Genomic DNA, 25,645 nt, shown 5'->3' with positions numbered 1-25,645 from the left:
TTCTTACTAAAGGGTCAGCCTTGGACTCAGTTTATTTTTTAATGTATCTATCTGATGGGTAAATTGAGCTAGCAGTGACAAAGCATGGAAATGACTGCATTCCATGCCTTTTTTTTTTTTTTTTGCCAAAGCACATGTCCCATTTCTTTGTCTGACTCTAGTCCCTGTTATCTGCCACGTTGCTTTTGTCTTTCCCTCATTCAGCCACTCTTCCCTTACTCCTGTCTTCCAGCATCTCTCGGGAAGAGTCACACGCCCCTGGATGCTTTAGTTCAGTGAAAACCTTTGATTACGGTGTGGTTCATGGGCAACAGTTCAGGTGAAAAGAAGGAGCCCTATCCTGCAGCTATTCTGGGGGCAGGCCACGAATCTACAGCGGGATCCCAACAGTTTGCCTTTTTACTGGGGCTCGTAGACAAAAGCTTCAGACCTTGAGGATGAAGAGAGGCAGCTCCTTTGGGCTGGTGTGTGGGCTGTCCTGATGCTCCCCGCAGTCAGAATGCCAAGAACAAAAGATGCTCACCAGGCCACCTCGCTACCCAGCTGGAGCCGCTGGGTGTCTGACACACGCTTCTCCCCTGAGCATACACTCACCGCCACCCTGCCCAGCTCCCTGCACGCACACCCAGCGTGGAGTTCCCTCTTCTGCGTTACACATCGTCCAAAAGGAGGGCCCCTTTCTGAGACTGTATCACTTCATTTTACACCCTAAACAATTAGACATGATTTCCCAAAATGTAAGAGCAGTCAGCAGACTCTATCCAAATAATCGGCTCTGAGAGGAGAGAAAAGGAGGGAGGGGGCAGAGGAGTGGGGGAAGAAGGCAGAGGCTCCAGAGTCTTTGTTTCTCTCCCATCTGGCGGGAAGCCAGAGGCAAAGATCGAAGAGACCTATTCTTTGTCCACTGATCTGACAGTCATCCTGAGTTCCCACTCCGCAAAATCAAAGTGGAATGCAGTCACACATTCATGTCCATAGCTCACAAGGTTACTGAGAAATCTAAGTCTTCCTGTGCCTGGTGGAAGCAGCATTTCTATGCAGCATTTTTGTTTTCAAGGTCACAATAAAATTAGGAATTTCACTTTCTCACTGTTAGCCTGTCATTGTTAGCACTCTGCTAGTCCTCCAAGGGACCAAAAGCATGTGCTCTGTGGCTTTAAGGGAAGAGAGAATCCTTCTCAGGCTCTCTCTATCAAGTCTGGTTAGGTTTTAGCATGTAAAGTTCCAGGCCATAAATAATTCAAAAGGCATGAAGAAGATTTTCTTCATTCTCCATCTATCCCTGCGCACAACACCCTCCCCCTTTCCTTTCTGGCTTATAACAAATGCTAATTTAATCAACTGGCAGTAAATTGTACTGGTTGCTGACTCATGCCAGACACATCCCCTATGGACTTCACGGAGGTTTGCCATCTCATTTGGAAATGAACAATAAAGAGGTGCAGTCCTGAGCTGCCCACCTTTCTTCTTTTGTCCTCCTTTGTTTCCTCCTATCCCTCCCCCTTCCCCCGAAGAGGATGCTTCACAATGTATCCGCGATGTACATGCAGGGAATTCACATCTCGGCGACGCTGCACGCTGCCCGCTGCCTGCAAGGGTCTGCACTCCCTGCAAGTTGCACAGCCACCTGACCATCCCTGATGACGGGGATGGGGATGTCCCCAGTGCTCCTGAAGGCTGTTCTCTAGATAAAGCATGTGGCAGGGGAAGGGAAGGGGGGGGCACTGAGAAGAAGGGTGGGAAGGGGAGTGAGGCAGAGCCAGCCCTCGTTATCCAAGCTGTGAAAGCATGTGTGTCAGAGAGGCTCCTTGATAAAACCATGCACGGGGATGGAAGCTGATTAAAGAGATGGAGAAACAGCTCCCATCAGTGGGCCCTTTTTACCTCTCCAAGCCAGCAGAGTGGGGAATCCTTCCCCTGCGGACAGCTGTAATGGAGGGCGGAGGGGAGGAATTTCCCTGGAGACAAGCCAGGAGCAGCAGGTAGAGGGGCTGGGGCTGGAGAGGATGGGACAGAAAGAGATGCTTCTAAAAAAAAGGACCAAGAGATGGGAAAATATTTATGGGAAGCCTAGGGTCTATTTCCTTTTCCTTTTGCTCTTTTATTTTAGCTATAAATATTTATAAAAGCTTATAAAGAAGCATTCTCCATCTCCACCCCAGAGGGATTCCTTTAAAACCCTCCCCATCATGATTATCCAAGTATGTGCTGGGCACCAATATATAAGGAAGAAATGGAAGCTCACTTACCCTCTTGTCTTCAAATGCCTTATAAAGCACTTACAGTGTTCCAAGCACCAGCATGCACTATTTTGTTTGCTTTCTCCTCCTGACCACCCTGGAAAGTACATAGCTGGTAGCATTAGGTCCCTTCTACAGACAGGCAAGTCTCCATGCAAGGGCTGATGGGTGGAACAGTCCTAGCTGGCACTATTTCCACTAGACACCCTGCTACCTGGGGGTTTGCACACAGTAGGTCTTACTGCTTAGATGTTAGGCTTATCGTTTATTAAGCAAATGGGATAACAGCACAGCATCAGAACTTCTGGAAGGGTCTGCTCCCCTGGTCATCAAACCCCACCCCCAGTGTTGACCATTTGTGCTTTTGGTCTTGAACTGTAGAGAGCTGTTTTTTGTTTAACTGTACCCATCCACCTCACTGGATCATAAAGTCCTCCTGGCCAGGTGTGTGGAGTTTCTGTGTCCCTCACAAGGTGAAGAAGCAGGCCTGAGTCACAGAGAGCAAATGCAAATTTTCTGGTTGGTGGCAAGCACACCTGAAGGCTTTTCAAGTGCGGAACCCCACCAGGGCCACCCTGATTTTCAAATCGCCCCACTGAGGTTGATTTCTCCTGTGGTCCTTCCTCCAGTTTGGCAGCTCCACTCCTTTGGGCTCTGTTTTGGATGTGCGTGCATGTGTGTGCACGTACACACATATATGTCTTAGACTGACTGCCTTGTTTCATGCCCCTCTTTGAGGGTTTTTTTCTAAAAGGCTTCCTGCTGCCAAATAGGACATACACAATGGCAAAAGCGCTTTTGCCTTAGAATGAACAATCAACTTCCTGTAGGAAACTCAGAAAGGGGAGCAAACAGGGGGCCCTCTTCTCCCCCAGCACCGTCTGTCCCCTCACAATATTCCGCCCTTCTCTCTTCTAATTCACGGCTCTACAAATTTGGGGTCACTGGGGAGCCAGGAAAGGATCGGCCTGCATTGGGGGAGGCTTCTGCACCCAGCACATGGCATCCTGAAGCACACACTTCACTGGCTAAGAATGGAAGGCGTGGTTCATTTTGTCCTTATTTGACCAGAAAGCTCGGCATGGAATGCTCCTCAGTGCCTCCCTGTGACTCCCTGGGGGGGTCGTAAATAAGCGCAAGGCCTGGTATGGCTTCTTGGCTAAACGTTTGCACAGTAACTCAAATGAGGCAGCAGACATGAGTCAGAAGGGAGAAATAAGCTCAAGAAGGGGGGCGTGGGGAGCTTCAGCTTCTCAAGCCGACAAGATGGTACTTTACCCATTTACCCAGAGACGCTCGCCAAGTCTCCAGGGACAGACTGCAAGTCCTCCCTCCCCGCCCCCCTCGACATTGCACCACCTGCTAGAGCCATTTGCAAAGCAGCTGGTAAGAGCAGCTAAGTGAGTGAGCCGCAAGTCCATACTGCATGCGCGAGGCCAGCCAGGCCCTTGCACGTTGCTGAGAGGGGCAATAAAAAGATATTAAATATTTTATCTATTTTGAACACTCACAATTCAAGCCAGAGCTATATACAAAGTGAGGACATAAAGTTCGGGGATAACACTGGTTCTGCGAGATTAGGTTCAGTGAAAATATGAAAAGATAATAGTTATTTAATTCCAGTGGTCATGGTTATGTGTGCAGTAATCGGTGGATCCCCAGATTCATCCTTGCCTCCCAGAGACAGGGCACAGGTTATTAAACCTCCCTGGTATGCTTCATTTTCTCTACTGGGGATGATGAAAGGGAGGGCTTCTTCCAGTTGCTACGTGCCACCCTCTAAGGGTCTGAAATAAAAGTGTATACTGAATGGATGAACGGATTCCTTCTTTTATTCATTCATAATAAAACTCAGGGCTGCCCCGAAGTTGTGCTCTTCCATTTTAAGTCTGTTTCTCTCTCTCTCTCTCTCTCTCTCTGCCTGCTCCTTCTTAACAGTTGTATGAGCCTGCTTGGGTGGCCATAACAAAGTGCCAAAGACTGGGAAGCCTAAACAACAGAAACTTATTTTCTCACAGTTCTGGAGGCCGAAAGTCCTAGATGAAGATGTTCACGTGGTCTTTCCTCAGTGTGTGTCTGTGTCCTAATCTCCTCTTTCTATACGGACACCAGTCACAGTGGATTAGGGCTCACCCATATGACCCTTACTTACTCTTATCATTGTACCTTATTTCCTCTTTTAAAGGCCCTATTTCCAGACGCTGTAACATGCCGAGGTCCTGAGGGTTAGAGCTTCAACATATGAATTTGGGGAGGACACCATTCAGCCCATAAAAACAATTATGATTTTTGTGTGTCGCAGGACCAAATATGCGAGTCTCTGCGTGCATAAACGTTTCGGTAAACACATGTCCTGCCACTGACACAGGAAGCCTCAGGCTCTGCCCCTGCTCTGTCTACTTCCCCGCAGGCACCACCACTCCTCCCAGCCCACCCACCCACCAAGGTGAAGACAAAATAATTCCACAGCCTCTCTGTAATAATAGAAAGGAAGGGGTTCTTTACATATTAATCTTCTAGTCAATTGTTCCACCGCAGAACGAGGAAGGACAGCAAGAATAATTATGGTGGGATGGGGGGAAGGGGGCCTATCAACGCTTTGCCTTTTATTTCTCCACTCCTGCCAAGGGACTCCCTCATTTTGGTCCCTTTGAGTGAAGGCAGCTTCTGCCTGGCTGCCTCTTTATCAACAATAAAAACAAGCAATCTATTTCGGTCACAGAATGAGGTTCCATTTGTTTTGAACATAAACTGGGATTCAGCATTTGACCAACCTAAGTTACAGGAAAACTCCAAGTGGCAGGTTTATACCTGACTCTCTCCATTTCATGTTTTTCCTCCACCAGGGTACCTCCAATTCCCATCAAGTGGCCGTGTCACATTACCCGAGCCAAAAGCCACTGAAGGAGCCTCTTTTCCTACTGTCCAAGGCCCAAGTCTGTACCATTTGAAATCTGTCCCTGCTAGGGAAGCCCCAAACATGCACCCAGCCCATTTCAAGACAAGGATGCTGAGACCTTTCAAACAGTGAATTTTGGCCTCATAACTACGGAATAGTTAAATGGATGAGAGTCAACAAAGAACACTCCTGTGAAATTTTTTAATGCTTCAAAAACTCCCATTTAAAGTTGTTTTGGCCCTAAACCCATGTTTTGTGTGTGTGTTTTGTTTTTTGAAATCCTCCTCTGAGCCTGCATGCTGGAGACATGACAAATTTGGTATTTCAATCCATATGCCCGTTTGAATTCTAGGAATGCACACTCGTTAGGTTTTAAGATCATCTTCTAGTAAATTAAGTCAGAGGTAGATATTGATGCTGGTATGTACTCAAACAGACAAGGAAAATTAATTGTAAGAAAGGGGTAGGAAAATGTCTCCCGTTTATCTTCTTCCTATCTCATAATTTGAACCTATATTTCTAGAGATTTAAAAATATGATAAGAAGAAAGTCTTAAGTGACCAAGATTCCAAGCCCAAGAGTCTAACCCCAGTAAATTAATACTATTTGTTTATCCACTGTGTACAGGGCACAGAGCTGTATACTGAGTGATAGTTAGATATGTACATCACTGTCTTCCACGATCATGGAATCAGAGTAAGAAGACAACGACATATAAAACCAAAATTAACAATGGAAAGCAGGAAAAGATGGTCAGTTCCAACTGAGGGTGATAGATACTCAGTGCTATTGGGGTTTGGAAGCAAGAATGATCACCCCATGAAGGGGTCTCAGAGGAGGTGATATTTGAACCCAGATTAGCAGGCTGGACCTGCTCCTGCTTTTAGTGGGTATGGGCTCACTGAAGGCTTTCGAGCAGGAAAATGAAATATGACAAAATTGGCATTGGAGGAGAGTACCTTGGCACAGGGCATATGATGCGCTGGAACAGGTAAGAAGCAAAGCTTGCAAACTCTAGCTGTGGCCCAGACACCAGGAGACTCACACCTGAGCTGAGAGGGTTGGCGGTGGGGAGAAGAGGAAGAGATGGATGCCTGTGAAGAAGAAGAAGTAGAGCCTCGAGTCCTACTGACTGTGAGAGACAGGGTACAGGGTCCTGACCACTGACCAGCTCACCAAGGAAGACAACTGTCCAGAGGGAAGGTCTAGGTCCTGGCTGGGCAGCTCTCCCAGCCTCCCTCCCTTTTCCCATCCGCTAGAAACAGCAAAACCACCCAGCTAAGCAGGCTCTCCAGTGGGAGTCTTAGGTCATCCCAAGAATGTAGCCTTGCCCTCTGAACAGACAGGAAGAATGTTCAGGGCACAGGGATTAATTACATAAGGTCTGTTGTCAAACAAAAAGTCCCAGAGCTCCCTCTGGCTTCAACCCCATACCCAGTCCTCCGTCCTGATTGTCCTGAAATGAACACAGTCTGGCTATGACCTTAGACCATTCAGACTTCAGATCACATACCTCTGTCCTTTTTTTGATTTTGTAGTGATTTTTTGTTGGCTCTGTAAGCATCTAGTGTCTTCTTTCCCTGTCTCCAACAGCCCTTATTTCTATGTGAGTCTCACACATGATCCCGGGGGTCACAGGGTCCGGATTCAGCTCATCAGGGCCCTCCATTCCCCTGTCCTTGTCGGCATACTTAAGCTCCTGGTTCGAATGTCCCCTGAAGTCAGACACCTCTAAACTGCAATTTCTTTTATATGAAATAACTTTATTGTTTGAGCTCTGTATTCTGCTCCTTGCTCTTAAAACGTCCCTGACACAGGCTCCTTGTTGAATGGTGTCATTGCAGAAAGGGCTCTGGGAAGGAAGGGCTCCGTCCCTCTTGAATGAACTGGCCATGTGGCCTTTTTCAATGCCCTTCATCTCTCTGGGTTTGTTTCTTCATCAGCAGCATGAGGGGTTGTACGAGCCACTCTCTAACAATTCTTCTGGCTTTGACATTCAGATTCTACAGCCCCCAGTGTGTTGCTGAAGCCCTAGCAAACTCGGCTATTCACCTCCTGATCTGTCCTCCCAGACAGTCTTGCCACTGCCTCTGTCTGACCCCACATTGTGGCCTATGAGCACCAGGCAGACTGCCTCTTCCAGAGGGGCTAAGGGGTCAAAGGTGGTTCCAGGGTTTTGAAAACCTGTAGATATGAATCAATAGTAGCGTGAACCGAAATCGAGAGTCTGTGTTTTCTTTTTCTGTGGGGACAGGGAGGATACTGGGAAGAGTGAGGGGGACATGGGGTGGGAGTAGACAGCCAGGTCACTTTTCGGCATATGGACCTGGGGTGAGTGGGAGACTGCCAAAAAGGAGCATTCAACTAACTACAGGAGAGTCCACACTAGCGGCGAGGTTCCTAAACTTGAGCATAAAAATAGCCAGGTGATAGTGGCAAGACGGGAATAAAGACACAGACCTACTAGCGAATGGACTTGAGGATATGGGGAGGGGGAGGGGTAAGCTGGGACAAAGTGAGAGAGTGGCATGGACATATATACACAGCCAAATGTAAAGTAGATAGCTAGTGGGAAGCAGCCGCATAGCACAGGGAGATCAGCTCGGTGCTTTGTGACCATCTAGAGGGGTGGGATAGGGAGGGCGGGAGGGAGGAAAATGCAAGAGGGGGGAATATGGGGCTGTATGTATATGTATAGCCGATTCACTTTGTTATAAAGCAGAAACTAACACACCATTGTAAAGCAATTATACGCCAATAAAGATGTTTAAAAATTAAAAAAAAAAAAAAAATAGCCAGGTGATTCTGAGTTGGCTGAGGGTTAAAACAGGGCCAGACCTGGAAAGAGAGACCCTACCAGGAGATATTCCAGTGGAGGTAGTGACATAGAGAGGAGAGCTGAACCTGGGACCAAATAACTGGGGAGAGTGGAGAGAAAAAAGATAAGAGTTTGCAGGACTTAAACCTGACAGGCAACCATATTTTTTGAGGAAAAGAGGAAAAGGAAAGGTCAGTAGAAGGTAAAGGAGGAAGCAAAAAGGGGAACAAAGTTCCCCTGAGTTGCTGCTACACGCTGGGTTCTTCACATATTCCAATGTGTGGAAAACCTTTGAGAGTGAGTATTATAAAAGCAAGGAGGAAAAGCACAGTCTAGGAGAGGCATCCTGGGCTTATGTAATGGGGCAGTGGGGAGGGGGCAAAAGAGGGACTTGTCAAGCCAAGTCCTGGTCAGGTCAGCAGCACCCAGACCTCGGCACACCCCGAGAATGACGGGTCCCAATCTCTTGCATTAGAGATGGTAGCAGACACTTTGCATGCCCTGCATCACACCCCCTCGCCTAAATTCATGCCTACCTCAAGCTCTCTCCTCCAGCCAGCTCTCTCTGCTTTTCAGCCTTAGAGCCTTTTCTGAAGCCGTAGGAGCTTCGCACAAGGAAAACTCAGACAGACAGAGGAGTTAATGCTCCCTTCCCCCAACCTGCAACTACTGAGAGACAAGAGTCCGTGGATCAGTGCCCCAGCCCCTTTCTGTATACAGACAGTGGATACCTCAGTGATGCACTATGGTGATACCCTGCCTCAGTCTCCCCACGACCTCCCTCCTGTTTTCTGGGATCGGATCCCAAATAATTATCTACACTCAGTCTTTGACTGAGACTCTGCTTTCAGGAGAATCCAGACCAAGATGGATGAGTCAGCCTTATGGTGGCAGACTAAGAAATGCGGGCAGAAACACGAGTGCATGTTTCCTTTAAAGCCCCCAAACGCTAAACAAATAGAACAGATTTCTGCTCGTCTCTATAACGACCGACCGAAGGCTGAGCTGCGTCCCATGGGCAGGCAGAGATGCTACTTTGGGTATGATCCACGGGCGCTCATTCATAAATCCTCTCTTGAGAGGGTGAACAGGCAGTGCTAGTTCTCAGGACTCTTTGTTGAAAACACAAACAGGCATGGGTCCCATCCACATCGTAGAGAATGGCACTTCCCCCTCAGAGGGTTACCTCCCCCAGGACGGGGGCCACAGCCCGGAAGCCTGCAGCAGTAGGAAGCCCAAGAAAGTGTTTTGTTTCACTGTCTGACTCATCCCCACAGTGTTTTAAAAACCAAGGTAACTTAGCAGATGTGAAGCTTAACTGCAGTAGAAGGAGCTCAGCACTAAGTTCACGCTAAGCACCTTCAGTCCTCTGTGCTCCTGGCTGGTCCCACAGGCGTTTGAGTCAGCAGTGCCAAAGCTAGCATGTTTGGGCGAAGGGGCTTTTGCCTCAGTCCACTCCTGCGTGGGGCCCTGCGGCTGTGTCCTGTCCACTGCCTGGCTCCTAAGTCTCTATCTCTGCTCCACCTTGGACTTCTCTGATGCTCTTGCTGTCGTACACCTCCCCCCGGACCTGCAAAAACCATCTGTCTTTACTAGTGATGCTTCCACCCTTGGGGTAAGGGTGGTCCCGGGAAGGCTAGGTAGCACTCCCCGTTCTCCCATCCCAGCTTGGACGCTAACCGACTGCATAATTCCCGGCCACATTAGCTGCAGCAGGTCACTGACCCTACGGAAGCACCGAGAAGATCACAGGGCATTTCAAAAGCCAGAATAGAAAAACGAAAGCTGAGGCCTGATATCTCTGTTCCCTGAGCACATCAGCACTTGCTGGTCCTCTCTCCTTGCCCAAGGCCCATCATGTTGCTCAGGCTCTATTCCTCCTCAGCGCCTTTCCTGTCTTGCCATCTGTCTCTCTCTCCTCACAGCGCTAGTTTCCAGACTCCAGGGTTGGGCTGCTACCGAGATGTCCTTCTCTTTCCTTTTGAAAACCGACCAACCATCTTTTGGTAGAGGACACTCTTACCCTGGGTTGCATGTTTTATTTTTTTTTAAGTTTTTCATTTAAGAAATTGCCTTAATACTTTAATAAATTAAAGTGCCTTAATAAAGCAATTTTAACTCTTCATTGAGCCAACGTACTCCTTTTGGCATGTTTTTTTAAAAAATTATTTATTTATTTATTTTTGGCTGTGTTGGGTCTTCGTTTCTGTGCGAGGGCTTTCTCTAGTTGCGGCAAGCGGGGGCCACTCTTCATCGCAGTGCGCGGGCCTCTCACTATTGTGGCCTCTTTTGTTGCGGAGCACAGGCTCCAGACGCGCAGGCTCAGTAGTTGTGGCTCACGGGCCTAGTTGCTCCGCGGCATGTGGGATGTTCCCAGACCAGGGCTCGAACCCGTGTCCCCTGTATTAGCAGGCAGATTCTCAACCACTGTGCCACCAGGGAAGCCCCAACGTACTCCTTTTAAAGGAGACTCAGACCTTACATACCCACTGGACTATCTGAAGATTTTTCTTAAAGAAAATAGAGTGGGGTGGTATTACTTCAGCATGAATCGACACTCAGACATTCACCCCAACCTGGATTTGATGCATTGTCACTATTCCATTTAACCCTCACAATGCCAAACACATCTTATACCATTTATAAAGGTTGTCAAGGTTTAATATTAAAAGGAAATAAAGTAAAACCTATGGCCCAAAAAGAGCGCTTGGCATTCTCCACCCAGTGCTCATTCAAAGCTAGGGGTTGGATAGCTGCCTTAGAGGCAGAATGGTCTGAAGACCAGACATCTACACACGGATTTCCCTTCTGTTTTTTCCTTTAATCAACTGCAATAATTTTCAAATTTCAGTGTGGATAGAAATTAGAACACCAGGTTGTATGTTCCATGGGTGATATAAGGGCTTTTCAAGGATAATACTAAGTTTATATGATGTTCACGTTAGGTGTTGATTATAGAACCTAAAAATATCACTCCTAAGATGTGACTCTTCTGTTTGGAAATCTTCCTTCAACAAGAATTCTGCCCTCAGGGACTTCCCTGGTGGCACCGTGGTTAAGAATCTGCCTGACAATGCAGGGGACACGGGTTCGAGCCCTGGTTCAGGAAGATCCCACATTCCGTGGAGCAACTAAGCCCATGCGCCACAACTACTGAGCCTGCACTCTAGAGCCCGTGAGCCACAACTACTGAGCCCACGTGCCACAACTCCTGAAGCCCGTGTGCCTAGAGCCCGTGCTCCACAACAAGAGAAGCTACTGCAGTAAGAATCCCATGCTCCAAAATGAAGAGTAGCCCCTGCTCACCGTAACTAGTGAAAAAGCCCACATGCAGCAATGAAGACCCAACACAGAAAGAAAGAAAGAAAGAAAGAAAGAAAGAAAGAAAGAAAGAAAGAAAGAAAGAAAGAAAGAAAGAAAGAATTCTGCCTTCCAACTAGAATTTCTAAATGGCTGCAAATTTTTAAATGGTGGGGTTTTGTTGTTGTTGTTGTTTGGTTTTTTGTTTTGTTTGTTTGTTTTTTTCCCTTTTTGGTCTTGCTACCCTTGGAAAGAGAACTTACCCTTCGGGTCTGGAGTGTCCTGTTGAAAGCCACCCCTGACCCTCACATCACCACTTAGCAGTTTCTGTCTCTGGTGTAGTTAGAGAGATGGGGAGTGGGGGACTGGCTTTCTTACTAACCAGCCGGATGACTCGAGGCTGCAAAATCCAACACCATCCATTTCATCTTGACATTTGAAAGCAGAGATCTCCTTGAGCCCATCACATGTGTCCTGAATTTCCCAGCTTTATTTCAAGACCTATTTCATCTGTCGCTGTTTATACCTCTGCTCAGGTTCCTGGTAAATGGTCTGTTTCTGTCAATGACTTTTTCATCTATGTCAGGGAAAGGCCCATTAGACAAATCCAATGGGACAAGTTCAGAGGGTTTGTCAGTTCCCGTCACTTTCAGGTCTGGCTGTGCAGTGGAGCACAGACGCAAAACAGACTTGTCAAGATGGGCAGCTTCTTCTGGAAGAAGTTGATCTCAATGGAGAGAAACATGTGATGGTTGAAAATCATCGAAATACCAGCACCTTCATCTGGGAACAGCACGGGGGGCTGAAAAGAGCTGACCGTGAATAAAGTAAGTATCAATCCGCTGTGCACAGGAGGGGTGGGGGGGCCATGATACACGTCCCGAATATGAGCGGGTGCTTGGCAAGAGGAAGCTATCATTTCTAACATCTAATTCTAATTCTGATTATCTAGAATTCTAATTATCTTCAACTTAATAATCAATAATTATGGATACGAGAAGTGAAAATATTTTATGTCTTATTTCTCTGAGGAGGTAGAATAGAACTTCCACATGTTCCCATTGCCAAGTTGACTAAGCCCCTGTACCCTCAACATCATATATTCGACCTCCCCTCTTTCTGCAGTGAGCAAAAGGTCCCAGTAGCACCCTAAGCACAAATCCTCTCGTCCATTGGAGTCTCTTGCCTTATCGCCTTGTCAAGCACTCACTCCCAGATTGTCCTTTGTCTTCTGCATTAGCAGTTCCTCTCTATTGGTCATTCCTTTCAGCTTAAACATGCTATCATAATTCCCATTAAAAAATCCAAAGTCTTTTAACCCCATATCCCCTTTGAATTGCCACCCAATTTTTTTTCTGCTTGCTTTTTAGCAAAGTTCCTTTCTCTACCTCCTCCTCCTCCCCTCGTTCTCTTAAACAACCTCAGGGAACAATTGTTGTTATCAAGGTCACCAATGATCTCCACATAACCAAATTCAAGGACTCCGTTTCACAACATTTGCCCTAATTGGTTGCTCCATGTAAAATGTGATATAATACATTTTCCTGCTTATCCATTCATCATCTGCCTCCCCACGCCACACACACACTGTACCATAAGCAATTCTCATGGGAAAATAGCAACTTTGCTCCGTTTACCGTGTATCCCCAGCTCCTGGAACACTGCCCCTGTGGCACATGTTAGGTCTTCAATAAATACTTGCTGAATAAATGCTTGAATGAACAAATCAATTGATTTGGCTCTGCTGCTTATCTGGTTATTGGTAAGTAAGGATAATAATTTCTTTGAGACATAACAGTAATTTCTTTAGCCTAATATTTTGCAATGGTCTGGGAAAGTGATGCTGTTCACTCTCAGAAACGGAGTGGTGAGGCAAGAAAAGTGAAACTGTTATGTATTGAGTGTCCGCTATATGGCAAGCACTGGACTAGCCACTTTCATATACATTTTCTCCTTTACCCCTCACAATCTTGTAAGACAGATGCTATTATTGTCTTCGTTTTGCAGATGAAGAGAGGTAAAACAGCTTGTCCAAGTTTACCCAAACATGAGTTCAGCAGTGATGAACTCATGCAGTTTTCTAGTTCCTTTGGTGCTTAGATATTAAATGCTGTGAATTCACAGAAAATGAAAGCAACTGAGCTGATAAAGATATAAGTCAAAGCTTCCAAAGTAAAATATATATTCTTTTGGGAATATTTGTGGTGTTGCTTTTATTGTCAAAGAACATCAGAGTTTCACCTAAGTAAATAAAACAACAGAGCTCAAAGGGATTTTATTGCTTGTTTTCTTTCCCCAGCACACTCACCGGAGGCTTATAACCATTATCCATAGGATACATGTAGTTGTAGAGCAGCCATCTAGTTAGGGGTGCCAGATAAAATACAGGATGTCCAGTTAAATTGAATTGCAGATGAAACACAAATAATGTTTTAGCCTAAGTATGTCCCAAACATTGCATAGGACATACTTATTCTCAAAAAATATTTATTGTTTATCTGATATTCAAAGACAGCTGTGCTTCTACATTTTTATTTGCTAAATCTGCCAACCCTATATGGGGCAAATGTGTCCTTCCATGCTTGTCCCTCCACTCTGCCAGACAGTTTTATCAAGGCAACAGAAAAAGGAGAGAAACGAGGGCCACTTTGAAGCAATTAGAGCCAATGACTGCTGTCTTGCTTTTTATGAGGGAAGGCCTGGGACTGCTAGGAGATAAGTTTTGTAGTAGGTTAGGTTTACCTCCAGACCCCTTTGAGCACCACCCTCTGCTTCTCAGGCCTTCTCTCTGCTGCTCAGAAACTGAGCAACTGTGGACAAATCCCTTATGTTCTCTAGCCTCAGTTTACCCATCCACAAAATGACGGTAGTCTTAGGTGTTAGAGAGAAAAGAAAATAGGTGATGTGATGGGACTGATTTCTGTAGATATGATAGTTGGGCAAGACCTCAGTGAAGCTTTTTAACAGAAACTCGAATGATTAGAAAAAAGCAGCCATGTTCTCCAAAGAAGACATACAATACAGATGGCCAAAAGAACATGAAAAGATGCTCAACATCACTAATTATCAGAGAAATGCAAATCAAAACTACAATGAGGTATCACCTCACACCAGTCAGAATGGCCATCAACAAAAAGTCTATAAACAATAAATGCTGGAGAGGGTGTGGAGAAAAGGGAACCCTCTTGCACTGTTGGTGGGAATGCAAACTGATATAGCCACTATGGAGAACAGTATGGAGGTTCCTTAAAAAGCTAAAAATAGAACTACCCTAGGGCCCAGCAATCCCACTACTGGGCATATACCCTGAGAAAACCATAATTCAAGAAGAGTCATGTACCACAATGTTCATTGCAGCACTATTTACAATAGCCAGGACATGGAAGCAACCTAAGTGTCCATCGACAGATGAAAGGATAAAGAAGATATGGCACATATATACAATGGAATATTACTCAGCCATAAAAAAGAATGAAATAATGCCATTTGCAGCAACATGGGTGGACCTAGAGATTGTCATACTAAGTGAAGTAAGTCAGACAGAGAAAGACAAATATCATATGATATCACTCATATGTGGAATCTAATATTTAAAATGATACAAATGAAGTTATTTACAAAACAGAAATAGACTTACAGACATTGAAAACAAACTTGTAGTTATGAAAGGGGAAACGTAGTGGGGAGGGATAAATCAGGAGCTTGGGATGAACATACACACACTATTATAAACAAGAACCATAACTAATGGAGACATACTGTATAGCACAGGGAACTCTACTCAGTATTCCGTGATAACCTACATGAGAAAAGAATCTAAAAAAGAATGAATACATGTATATGTATAACTGAATCACTTTGCTGTACACCTGAAACTAACACAACATTGTACATCAACCATACTCCAATAAAATTAAAATATTAAAAAAAGATAAACAAAGAAAAATTTCACTGATAAACCTTCTAACATTATTGCTTTATTCACAAAAATAAAAGATACTAGTACCAAGGGGGGGAAAAAAAGAAGAAAGCAGCCATGAGAAGAGTGTGTGTGTGTGTGTGTGTGTGTGTTTATATCTGTGCAACTACAGGTAAGATAGAGGAGATGAGGGCTAGATGGGACAATGAGTACAAAGTGTTTAATGGGGACAGAGGATTCCATACTGACCTGTTTTTTTAACAAAAATAAAAGGAACCAGATTCAGAGTAAAGTAAAAACTTGACAATGGGAGCAAAGCAAGACTAATCTATAAATCACATTCCCTGAAGTTGATTTAAGTGGTGAACTGAAACGCATGCTAAGTGAGGAAGAAAATATAAAAACTGGGCATAAACACAGCTTGAAGTTATGATCAAATTAAAGTTACAACACATTTAACCCCATTGATACTTGACATTGTGCATCTGAAAAAGGGCCGTGCTACGGACTGAATTGTGTCCCCCACTTCAAGTTCCTATGTTGAAGTCCTAACTCACAATGCAATGATATATTTAGAAAAAGAACCTTTAGGGTGGTAATTAAGGTGAAATGAGGTCATAAGAGTGGGGTCCTAATCCAATAGGACTGGTAGCCTTACAGGAAGAGGAAGGGAGAAAGATCTTTCTTCCCAACTGCATGTGCTGAGGAAAGGCCATGTGAGGACACAGCAAGAAGGTGGCCATCTGCAAGCCAGAGAGAGAGGCCTCACCAGAACCCAACCAGGCTGGCACTCTGACACCAGACTTCTAGCCTCCAGAACTGTGAGAAAATGCACTTCCGTGTTCAAGCCACCCAGCCAATGATATATTGTTATGGCAATCTAAGCAGACTAAGACAGAGAGTGAGAAATTAAAATATGTTTAGAGGAACACTCACACACCCATTTTAAGAGCCTTATTGTGTGAAAAGGCTACAGTTATTTAATATCAAGTAGAATATGGAGCGAGAAAGAGAAATGAAGTCAGTGAGATAGACAAAAACAACCTAGCAATTAATGGAATAAATAACCAGGAACGAAGCCTCTTTTCCAGTGTTGGGACCAGCCTTGGGTTTACCAGGTCCCCAAATGAAAGGAAATGATCATGGGAGATCAGCCATCTCATGTGGAGGGCACAACTGAATGAGCAAAGGCAAATGTGCAGCACGGGGAGAGTACCCAGTGCCAGTTAGAAACATCTGAACTCTAACTTTGAAAAATTCTAAGACCTTTAGTATATTAATTCATCCATTCTCGTTATTCTTTCTCTTAGGTTTTAAAGAGAAAGAACAAGGCACAACCCCTTGTCCAGGGTTCATTCATTCAAGACTTCATGTTAGGGAATGGGAGTATTCAAGATTTAATGATGTGGAGATTCCTGCTCACAAAAATGCTCAGCTCTGTAGGAGAGATGTTCAGAAAATCTGAGCAATGCAAAGCTGGTTGTGCAAAAACATTGGATAAACAACTGTCATAAGACTGGGTGGATGGATGGATGGATGGATGGATGGATGGATGGGTGAATGGATGAGACAGTGATTGTTACAGATGTTCACAGAAGGGCTAGAGTCCTGATGCCAGCCTCTGGCTGTGTTCAATCTATTTGAGCACAGGCATTGATCATTCTCTGACAAACTGATAACATCCTGTATATGACTCCTCTACTATGAGCATCTAAGAAACATGAACATCTTTTTTGCTTTTGTTTTCCCAAAAACCTAGCCTTGTCACCATGAACCGGGACTCTGACAATTCCATTGACTCTTGAGCTGTCTTGTTCTCCCTGTCATTATTGGGGGTCTGTTTAATGAACTCATTCATTTATTCATTCAATAAATAGTTATTAAGTGCTCGCTACATGCTATGTCTTGTTCTAAGTTCTGTGGCTACATTAGAAAGCAAATGTGCTTATGTTCTGCTGAGAAAAAAACAGAAAAAAAACCAAAAAATAAAACATAGTATATCAGAGAGTGATAAGTGCTATGGAGAAAAGTTAAGCAGGGAAGAGGGACAGAGCAAGCCAGAGGGGGGCGGTGAGATGTTTAAAAATGTGCTCAGGGAAGACTCACCAGTAAGGTGACCTGTGAGCAAAGACCTGGAGGAGTTGGAGGAGTGGCCCACACAGCTCTCTGGGGTAAATGTGCTCCAGCCAGAGGGAAGAACGAAGCTCGGATGTCAGAGTGTGCCTGGAATGAAAAGGAAAACAGTAGATGGACCATTGCATCAGGACAAAGGAAGGGTAAGACAGAGGATATAATGTCAGAAACAAGAGGGGAAGGGAGAGTCCCATGGAGGGCCCTGTCGGCCCTGGTAAGGATTTTGGCTTTTTTTTAAAACTTTTTAATTAAAATGGTACAGACAAACTTATTTACAAAACAGAAATAGTCACAGATGTAGAAAACAAATTTATGGTTACCAAGGGGGAAAGTGGAGGAGGCGAGGGATAAATTGGGAGATTGGAACTGACATATACACACTACTATATATAAAATAGATAACTAATAAGTATCTACTGTATAGCACAGGGAACTCTATTCAATACTCTGTAATGACCTATATGGGAATAGAATCTAAAAAAGACTGGATATATATATATATGTATAACTGATTCACTTTGCTGTACAGCAGAAACTAACACAGCACTGTACATCAAACTATACTCCAATAAAAACTAATTTAAAAAATTTTTTATTATTGAAGTATAATTGACACGTTGCACTGTATTAGTTTCAGGTGTATAACGTAATGATTCAATATTTGTGTACACTGTGAAATGATCACCACAATAAGTCTAGTTACCATCCATCACCACAGTAAGTTACAATTTTTTTTTTTCTTGTGATGAGTACTTTTAAGATCTACTCTCTTAGCAACTTTTGAATATGTCAATATAATATTAACTATAGTCACCATGCTATGTACTACATCCCCATGACTTATTTATAACTGGAAGTTTGTACCTCTTGATCCTCTTCACTCATTTCACCCACTCCCCCAACACCCCTCCCCTTTGGCAACCACCAACCTGTTCTCTATGTCAATGAGTTTTGTTTTGTTTTGTTTGTCCATTTGTTTTATTTTTTAGATTTCACATAGAAGTGAAATCATACAGTGTTTGTCTTTCTCTGTATGACTTATTGCACTTAGTATGTTACCCTCAAGTTCCATCCATGTCGTTGCAAATGGCAAGGTTTCATTCTTTTTTATGGTTATATTCCATTGTATGTATATCTATACCTATCTATCATCTATCTATCTATATCACATCGTCCTTATCCATTCATCTGTTGATGGACATTTAGGTTGCATCCATATCTTGCTTACTGTAAATAATGCTGCAATGAACATAGGGGTGCATATAACTTTTCAAATTAGTGTTTTTATTTTCTTTGGATAAATACCCAGAAGTGGAACTGCTGATCATATGGTAGTCTTATTTTTATTTTTTTGAGAAGCCCTTCATAGAGTTTTCCATAGTGGCTGCACCAATTTACATTCTAACAGGTGTGAGGTGATATCTCATTATGGTTTTGATTTGCATTTCTCTGATGATTAGTAAGAGAAGGTGGTGACTCCACCAGGTGTTAGTGGCAGAGGTGGCGAGAACCTTAGATTTTAAATATCTTTGGGGAGTAGAGCCGATAGGATTTGCTGGTAGTTCGGATGCGGGGTTTTAATGAGGAGACTTCCATTATGTTCCCAAGCACCCCTGGTATAAATAGTGGCTTGCTACATGGCATCTTCTGCTGAGGGTCCTCCATTAACTGATTGGTTGGCCCAGTTTGAACTGGGATCCTTCCAGTACCACAAGTCCCTTTCCCACCCCCACAGTCATAATTGTGATTAGGATTGATGGTCTCCCCATCCCTACAGCCTCCACTGACCTGTCACCCTTTTTGCCGAGCCCAGCCCAGGGTCCATCCTATAACTCTTCATTTCCTACCTCTCCTTGCCTGCATTTAGGTTCCCATAAGAGTGGAAAATATGGGTCTGAAGGAAGAAAAGGCTCTATCTAGATGAAAATGGGTCCAAGTGGGGAGAGCAATTCCAAGCCAGGATAACCGTTAAGGGAAAGCATTGGACCATGTACTGTAGCCCTGAGACGATCAGAACAGCAAGACCAGACATTGAAAATCAGCACCTTTCTAGTTTTCTACCCACCATCTGTTTCCAGATTTCAAGGCATTTGGGGTCAAGATGAGATGTATGCAGTTGCCATCTGAGAGCAAGAATAGATAAAATATCTAAAGAGAGTGGCTCTTGCAAACTGTTAGTCTTACTTATGATTGTTTAAGCACCAAAGAAAAGAAGAAGGGACAAAAGAGAGAAAGGAAGAAAGAACAAAACAACAAAAAAAGAAAGATTGGTTCTTTCCCATTAGCTATTTTATAGAAACCAGCAATGGGTTATAACCACATGCTACACTATTTACCTAACTTTCAAAAAGAATCCAAGCCATCAACCCCCTGTATACTATCTTATGATTTAAATCAGGACTTTTTTTATGGCAGCAATTAAGAACTCCTCTCAGAGAATGAGGCTGAGCCTGCGAAGTCTAACCAAATCATTTTTTTGGTATTAAAACATACACTGCATAAATACTTTGGAACACAATTGATGCAATATATCCTGGCTGCTTTTCAAATTCCTGATCAGGATTTCCAGACATTCAGAAATGCCGGGGGTGAGGATGGGGGGCTGGGGGGGCTATGTGCACGTGTTGTCGTTTTAAAGGATCCAATGCTATAATTCTCTCATGTGGAAATTTTCCACTGACTTCAGATTTGCTAGTATGAACCACCAGATCCTCAAAGATTGTGCTAGGGCAATTTGGAGGCATACTTCCAACCTCCTGGTGGAATAAATTATAATATGCAATGAAGTAGTTATTTTCTAGGGCTTGTTGTGTTTTTATTCCTCCCACAAACAAAATGCAAACCATCACAAATTAAATAGATTCCTCAAGGTCTGAAGGAGGCTTCTCAGGCTGTTTTTTGTACACTCAGTGGCATGTTGCAACAGATGTTAAAGGGCCAGCCCCAAAAGGAGACTGTTTTAGAGATAAGATGTGAAATGGAAGCGGGGGACTTGAAGGCTTTCCCCTCAAGAGATTTTGATGATGAAGTGACATGGTGCGTGAGCATTAATCTCAGCCCCTTCCTAACCTTTTGTGTGTCTCCCTCTGAGGTCTTTCAGTTCCTAGAGTAGCAGCTTCAACAGAATGCTAGCTCCCTAGAACCTACCCACTTTTCCCCCCACCTTAATTATTGAAAGAATATTTTCAAACAGCTATTATGATGATGGACTCTTCCACCAGATGCTATGCTTCACCTATGTCCCTGAGGAGTACCTCTTACCTGTTTTTCCTACAGAGGCTGAAGTGGCTAGATTCACTGTCAAGTAGAGGAGGTGGCACTGCTCCTGATATGTTGAATCTGTGGAACTGAGACTTGGAACTCAGAACTCTGAAACTGCATCTGGATAGCACCTCTACACACGGCTCACTTAGGCCCTCACAGCTGTGGGCATGGGGCCCATGAAAGTCATAATGTCTGCACGTGCCTGCCGGCTCTAGCCTTCATTTATGAACAAAAGATGTCACCCCTGATGACCAGCCTTCCTTTCATACTGTATACTGTACATAATTTGGAGGTCATAGGACTGGGGTGGCCCAGGGACACCTGAAATAGCTCTGGGCAAGTCCCTCCCTCATTGACGTCTGCCACCCTCTGTCCAGTTCTGGTCCCGACCCTCTCTTTACACTGCTTATCAGAAACACAGGATGGCGGTTGGGTTTGGGGGTGTCCATCCACCCACACACCATTTGTAGGATCTGCCCCTGCCTAAGGCCACTGCCTCAGGGCCTGTTCTAATGTCTATGCTTGTGCCTAATGAGAATATGCATCAGAGATAGCTTATTCAAAACCTAAAGTCTAGTTAGTGTGGCAACAGGAATTAATAGGCTCCGTATTCTTTTACCTACCTCTGGCTAGAAATGATAACTGAAGCCAGAAGTTACAAGCTTCAGTGAGCAGATTAATGAGAAAACTTGAAAGCTTGGGAGGCAGTCAACACAGGTAGTTTGAGTAGACAAATCTTTCAGTTAGAAATTACATCTTGATAAATGGTTAAGAAAATTATTATTGAATATTTACATACCAGTTACCATAATTTAAGCTGCATCAATCCATTGTCTGTACTTATCTTAAAGTTTCTGCCTAAGCCTATTTCTTACTGCAAAGAGATTTCTTGTGATATTAAAAAGTTTGTTTTAATAGTTCTAAGAACTGTTATGGCTTTGAAACTATAAATGTTCACTATGGGAAACTACGTATGTTGTGGTTTGTAGTAGAAAACAGTGTGTGTTTACTTTTCTAATCTATGTTGGTCATTGGAGGTTGATATAAACCACCAATCTTGTTCACTGCTCTCGATCTAATGTACTCAACCACTGTAAAAGGGCTATGCTATATCTCTTAACATTAAAACATAGCTAAAGGCATTTCTGCTCATAAAGATTTATCTTACAATTATAATTAAGGTGTTGATAACAGCATATCTTTTAAACACAATCAGAACAAGATATGGCACATTAGTAACAAGATTCTAGGGATTCTACTGTTTTCATTTCAGAAAAACTCTGTCTTCTACATTTAGTTTTTAAATAAACAATAGGTAAGTTGAAAAATGAAAAGACAGTCACTCCAACAGTAATTTTCATGACAACCTGATTAAGATGAGAATACAGGCGGGTGGGATTGTGCACAAAAATACCTAACACAGAGGGTAGCCTATGCGAGGGGACTGATAAATGCAGACTGAATCTGACGTGCAACAACCAAAGTTCCTTTATACTAAAGTTAGTCTATTGCTAGAGACAGAGGTTACCAACCACATCCTCTGGAATGTTATCTAACCCCACCCCAGGCCTAAAATTTCCTTTTTATCCTCAAGAGGAAGCTATGGAAAGGAGGACTACCATGTGAGGTGTCCCAAGAAGAGGAGAGGCGTGCTGTTTCTTCTCCAACTCACATCACCTCTCTTTGTTCCTACAGGAGCCTTTCCCAGGTCCCATTGCCAGGAGCCTGGTTTACGATGTTTGTGCTGCCCTTGTGAGTACCTTCCTCTTCTTGAATCATATACTTGAGATCATCAGTCCACAGGCATTCCCTACCTCCCGAAATTTTCATACCTGTCTTGTAGAGCCACAGATGTGCTGCCCAGCTTCTCCTTCAAGGGAGGATTTGATGGGATAGCTGGCAGCAGTCGTGTGCCAGCTGTCAGCTGTTTTGGGGTCTGCCTCAGCTGCATAGACGCTCCTCCCCGAGGTCACGCTCTTTCCTGACAGCCCACAACCCTTGCCTGAGACAGCTGCCCACTTGAGCACGACTCCAACGGGCACTATTCACTCCAACACTCCTGGTGAAATTGGCCCAGGCCTTTTGGGCCTGCATCACAGTTGGGCTTCTTCCTCTGCCCAATCTGCTCCCGGTTCCTCCCCTCTACAGGTGTTGAACCCAGTGAGCATATTGTTCTGGGAACTCCAGCTCAGTATCTGTTTCTGGAGAGTCCAACCTGGGATGGCTGTTACGTATTTCAATCTCGTCATGAGATTACTGCCAAATGATCAACCTGACAAATTCAGGTGAAGGGAGAGGAAAGTCTGGAAGCTCATTAGCCTACATCAGTGGTCCTAAATATTTTAGCCTTTAGAAATAGAGCCCTTTCTTCAAATTATGAAACCATAAAGCAGAATCAAGTGGGGCGTCTCAGTTGAAACTTCTGTGGCAGGCCACAGAATCCTAGAGAGATGAAAATCAATGGACCGAATAAATCAGTGGTTCCCAACCCACATCAGGCATCAGAATCCATTGGGGACATTTAAAAAATACAAATATCTGGTCCTTACCCCTGAGATTCAGTTTCAATGCTGTAAAAGTCCTTTGGGTGAATCTAATAGACAGCTTGGGCGGAGAACTCATGAACTCTAAGGTATTTTTACCCTCTGCAGGTCTCTCATTCAGAACACAAGATGGCCCTTTCTCCACTATAAACATTTAATACAAGGCCTCTACCATCCAAGCCTAAAGAGCCAATCTAGCCTTTACATTAATAGAGGGATTTATTTTTAATTACTTATTAATATCACTGGCTACATTCTCCTCCAAAAATCAAACAAAAGAAATGACAGATGAGCTAATGTCCCTTCTGACCTCCCTCCACCCTAGCATAAAAGGGCTTCTCCTAATACTCCTGGATCCCATTTTTCCTCTGCTGCCATACGTCCTAGAACTCCTAGGACCCACAGGCCCCAAAGCTCCCCAAAAGAGAAGAGGCTGTCTAACTGTGGGGAGATCCCTCGCTGGCCTTACCTGCCTCCCCAGGGGCCAAATCCACAGGAAGCTTCAGTAGGACTCCTGGCTTTGTTGTTATCCAAAACCCGATTTAAAGAGTCAAATTGCATTTGTTCCCATTTACCCTCCTGAAGCTGGAGACAGATGCAGAGAGAATCCTTCTCAATTGGCTGTCCTGACTTTCACCTTTTTTATAGCAAATTTTCATTTTCTGTAGTTCTCAAATATATATACGCTGGCCTTATGTTTATTCTCCCAAACTACCTAAAAATTGGTACGATTGAATTTCCTCTAGTTGTTTGTAAAAGAGCACCCATTTTTTTTTAGAATTTGGTTGCTTCTCTTTATAGATGCCTTTTTGAATACTTGATCTTCAATGTTTTTTTCTGTTTTTTGTTTTTTTGGTTAAAGTTGAAAGCAAGTGTTAAAGTAGTTTGTACAATGCCTGAGATTATTCATGATCAACTGGTACTCAAGGATCCTTCAATTTTTGGTTAACTTATAATTTCCGCTCCATTTAGTGCTAGGAAAATAGGAGTTTCCTGATCACCCCTTTTGCTAAGAGTCCCTCTCTTAGGAAACCTGGATATACCCAATGATCTCATCTCCAATTTGATCACAAAACTGATGCGAGCAGAATTGTGAGAATAGAGTCCAGTAAAATCGTTTTGATTCTAAAGAACCAACCTATGCTGAACATCTAATACCCTCCCTGGATATATATATATGCACTTATGTATATGTTCATAAAGAATATAAGGTATCATTTTGTGGGTACTATATAAAAGTGCTAAATATATATATACACACACACATATATTTCAGTAATTTGTACTCAACAATATATAAATATCTGATTCATTTTAAAAATAAATATTTATTGAAAATAATATGCACTAAGAGAAAGGCACAAATCGTTAGTGTATAGCTCAAAGAATTTTCGCAAGGTGAACATTCCCCCAGTAACCAGCACCAAAATCAAGAAATAGAATATTACTATCACCAAAGAATCCTGCCTACGTCCTCTCCCTGTTTCTAGCCCCCAGTCGCTAACCTAACTTGTATCATCTTATATTAGTTTTGCCTGTTTGTGTACTTTACGTCAATGGAATTACAGAGAGTGTGTTCTTTTGTGTCTACTTTCTTTCAATATTACCCTTGTAAGATCTATCCATGTTTTGTATGGTAGCAAGAGTTTGTTCATTTTCACTGATTGAATATAACAGAAATCATTTACTCATTCTACCACTAACGGACATTTGTTGGGGGGGGGGGGAGTGCTATTATGAATACATTTGCCACCCACTCTCTTATACATATGTATGTATGTATATGTATTTTGGCATGTGTATGTAAGCATTTCTGTTGAGTATATGTCTAGGAATGAAATTGCTAAATGATAAAATATAAATATATTCAGCTTGGTAGATACTGCCAAACACATTTTGAAAATGATTGCACCAATGTATATTCAGAAGAATATAAGAGTTCCAGTTGTTCCACATCCTCATCAACATTTGGTATTTTTTTGTCAGTCTTGTTATTTTCATTCTAATCATCCTGGCAGATAAGTAGTGGTATCTCATTATGGTTTTAATATACCTTTTCCCTGAATACTAATAAGGGTGAGCACTTTTTAATAAGTTTATTGGACATTTGGATATCCACTTTTATGAAGATTTCATTCAAGTCTTTTGCCTATTTTAAAGCTTCAGTTAATTAAGACAATGTGTATTGGCATAAGGATAGACAAATAGATCAATAGAAAAGAATAGAAATTCCACACATATACAATCACTTGATTTGAAATAAAGCTGGAAGTGATAAAAAGTGGGGAAAAAATGTTTCTACAGTAAATCATGTTGGGTCAAAAGGATATTCATATGGAAAAATATACATTTTAACGCCTACCTCACATCATAATCAAAAATAAATTCTAGATAGACCGTAGATTTCACTGTGAAAAGTAAAACAATAAATTTTTTTAAGAAAACAAAGAATAATATCTTAAGGACCATGCCGAGTGAAAAGATTTCATAAACAGGATATAAAAAGCTCTAAGGATAAAGTGATAAATT

General features: G+C 43.3%; 1 long non-coding RNA gene across 3 annotated transcripts in view; it reads right to left on the bottom strand.

Annotated features, from left to right (window-relative positions):
• The window catches only part of LOC137764778 (uncharacterized), a 93,066-nt gene that overhangs the window by 44,259 nt on the left and 23,162 nt on the right, over positions 1-25,645 (bottom strand). For 2 of the 3 annotated variants that reach the window (XR_011074060.1, XR_011074058.1), the window contains exon 2: positions 17,283-17,399. This is a non-coding gene — a long non-coding RNA (uncharacterized lncRNA). Of the gene's footprint in view, positions 1-2,302; positions 2,338-17,282; positions 17,400-25,645 lie in introns of those variants that run through there. The other variant, XR_011074059.1, reaches the window with a different exon arrangement.

The sequence above is a fragment of the Eschrichtius robustus genome, chromosome 5, assembly GCF_028021215.1.
Source record: "Eschrichtius robustus isolate mEscRob2 chromosome 5, mEscRob2.pri, whole genome shotgun sequence".
Lineage (NCBI taxonomy): Eukaryota > Metazoa > Chordata > Mammalia > Artiodactyla > Eschrichtiidae > Eschrichtius > Eschrichtius robustus.
Note: the sequence above shows the minus strand (reverse complement) of the source record. Positions and strands in the feature narration are given on the sequence as shown.